The sequence below is a fragment of the Eucalyptus grandis genome, chromosome 7 (genome assembly GCF_016545825.1).
Source record: "Eucalyptus grandis isolate ANBG69807.140 chromosome 7, ASM1654582v1, whole genome shotgun sequence".
NCBI classification, from domain to species: domain Eukaryota; kingdom Viridiplantae; phylum Streptophyta; class Magnoliopsida; order Myrtales; family Myrtaceae; genus Eucalyptus; species Eucalyptus grandis.
In genome coordinates, this window is record NC_052618.1 from 52,666,246 (window position 1) to 52,669,857 (window position 3,612).

The following is a 3,612-nucleotide window of genomic DNA, read 5'->3' on the forward strand; positions in this document are numbered from 1 at the left end:
AATGTTCGTTCGTATATTGTATATACGCCCCTTCTTGATGCCGTCTGCTAGCCTTTTTTTTTTTTTTTTTTTTCTTTTGGCCGGTTCTGCTAGCTACCTGAGCTATAGCTAGTTGGTTTTGAATGACTAAAACTGATCGTGAATGATCATCGAAATGGATACCCTAAAATCCTAACCAAAAAAGAAAGAGGGTCGTTGACATTATAATTTCGTATAGTTTCAACTACAGAGATGTGTCCACCTAGACATTTCATGCATACCAAAATCTAAGGTTGCATTTTCTAAAGACAGCGATGCATCAAACGTCGATAGGTTTATATGGCATACATTAAGCTTGTTGATACGTCTCACTTCGCAAAACCCCATCTCCATTAAAAAAAAATTGAAAGAAAAAAAAATTAAAAAATTCCCAAAATTGCCCATATCAATACCGTCCGTAATTTTCAGTCAAAATTGATTGGAATGATTATATTGACAAATCCTCAAAAGATGTAGGACTAAATTGTCTAAATCAAAAAGTTTAGGACTGAACTGACAATTATACAATATGTCTATAACTTTTTTGGTAATTTTCTCCCTGGGCATTGTGTGAGAACGTCGGACTCTTGTTTATGCCGTGTTTGAGGTTTCACAAGGGAAGCTTCATTCGTTGCTTGACCTCCGACCACTTCATGCATGCTCGTTCCACATGCATGGACTTGGTCTTTTCCAAGGTCGTGACAACATGTGGGGAAGAGCTTGTTTGGGGGGATTCCCACTTGCATTGTCCTTCTCTCTCGATTTGGACCTAATCATAACATTTTCTGAATTATGAAGATAATTTCTTTTATTCCGTAGAGAAATTTTTCTTAATTTGGCGTGATGCGTGGTGGGTGGCCAGCATAGACATTTCTCTGCATGTCATACGATATAATGGATCTCGTCGGTTTTGGAAAAAGATCCAAAGGGTCGTTTTGTCGCCATATGACAATTCAGACTAAGTGTCAAAATGTGAAAAGTAGGTAAAAAACGGGCGATGTAATAGATCTCATTGGTTTTGGAAAGCAATCTAAAGGATCGTCTCGTCGCCATATGACAACTCGAACAAAGCATACAAAATGGGGAAACTGGGCAGAAAATGAGCGATGGTAATGGACCTCGTTGGTTTTGGAAAGCGATCCGAAGGGTCGTCGTAGCCATATGACGACTCGAACTAAGAACAAAAAATGTGGAAACTGGCGCAAAGAACGATGGACCTGGCCAAAGCTTATCTGGGATTTTTCTGCCTAGATAATGCCGTGCCTGGTCGTGCATATCTTCCCTATTAAGCTTGCTCTCTTTGCCCCGCCGGGCGGGGATACACCTCTCTTTCGGTTTAGGCAAGTGGGTCTGATTCAATGTCATCTATTGCGCTTTGACTTGTCTGCATATTTGAACAGATCGATGACGACAACGAACTTGACATCAGTGTCAAGATGGGATCATCCCCTCGCTCTGATTCTGTAAATCAAGTTGAACAGCACCGATACCTACTTCTAAAAGCATGAGCGTGAACCGTCGTCTTGCCTTTTCTCGTGCATCCGGCGTATGAGCCACGGCATTACCCCGCTGAACAGGTCATTGAACTATTACGATGCATCAACGAGAGAACATCAATATGACCATAGCAACGTAACCCGGAGATGGAGGAGTAAAGACGCAATCACCGTCACGATTTGACAAACACCACGTCGGATTTTCTTTCAAGTGGATTTAGAACTCGAGTGTGCTCCGCTACCGCGTGGTTCTCTTAGGGTCAAGCCGCTGAGAAAGGAAATCTCCGGCGGAATTCCTAACGGACTTGCTCGGTTGGACCGAGGAGATGAGTTCGAACAAGGCATTGTGACGATTGCATCGCCCTCCGAAGCAAAAGTGCTATGAGTTTTGTTGACCATGTTTGATCCATTGTTGTAAAACTTCTCTGTTCAACATCCTGAATTGGTTTTTTTTTTTCAACATCCTGAATTGTTTATGGGGGAAAAACCACCAAAAATTTTAAATTTTATCTAATGTGATAAATTTACCTCAAACTTTTCTTGTGACACAAAAAACTCCAAACTTTACCAACTGTGACACATTTACCCAACTCTATAACTAAAGGGCATTTTTGTCAAATTCATTTTTCTTTCCTTTTCTAATTTCATATTTTTTTTCCCCTTTTTCTTCTTCTCTCTTCCCTCCACCGCCAATAGAGGGCAGTTGGCTCAAGTGAGGGTAGCCTTCGCCGGCGTCAAGTGAGGGTGGCCCTCGCCAGCGTCAAGTGAGTGTGGCACCCCTCGACGGCCCCCAATCCGTTAGGGTCGCCACAGTTTGCTTACCTTTCACTTTCCCTATTAACATGTCACTCTGATACCATTTCAATTGCAGCGGGTCCATACAACCCGGAGGTTTACATCTTTTAGATCGGTCACTTGCGCAGTTCATGTAACGGAAGCATATCCAACAACTCCCTTCCCTACATTCAGAAAATAATGCACACCAACTAAACATGTATAAATAAAAGCCGTACACTTTTATTTACTTAAACCAGATGGACATCATTCATTGGTACATCAAAATGCCATAGTCTTTTATATTCGGCTATACTTCAAAAGATGACCGACATCTCCTCCAACAGTCATATACTTAAAGTCCATCAATCAATGTCGGCGTCCAAAAGTTCCTTCCCTTGCTATCCTCCTCCTTATGGTCATGTCCAATCACTTGATCCATCTACTGGTAGTAGTGGCAGCAGAGGTGTCTTATCTAGTCTAAAATGTCGGTCCCCGAAGGAGTGAGTACAACCATTCAACAGGTAAAAGACCAATAAAACACTCGATGCATCATGCCACACAATCATCACAATCATAGCATTACATGTCATTGAAGTATCCATGCACAATTTACCTTGATATCATGCACAAGTCATCATACCTCATGTACATACATCATCATATAGTCATCACCATCATGTCATACACTTACCATCATCATGTCACATGTACCACCATCATTACCATGCATCCATGCACTCATCATCATCATCTCACATGTACCATCATCATTACCATGCATTCATCAATCATCATATAACATGTACCATTATCATTACCATGCATCCATGCACATATCATCATCATATCACATGTACCATCATCATTACCATGCATCCATGCACATATCATCATCATATCACATGTACCATCATCATTACCATGCATTCATCAATCATCATATAACATGTACCATCATCATTACCATGCATCCATGCACATATCATCATCATATCACATGTACCATCATCATTACCATGCATCCATGCACATATCATCACCATATCACATGTACCATCATCATTACCATGCATTCATCAATCATCATATAACATGTACCATCATGCCATAGGTGCACATACAACCATGATTCATATTATCCATACTATCAAGCATACATCACCATGAGATCCATTCATACCTTCATGATCGCATTTTCAATATCAAATAGCATCAATTTATTTTCATAAGCCGATCATGCATCATGCCATATGCATACACCCATGCACATGATTAATTTTCAATTCTTATCGTTCACAAGAATCTCATCAGTTTTTCTTTC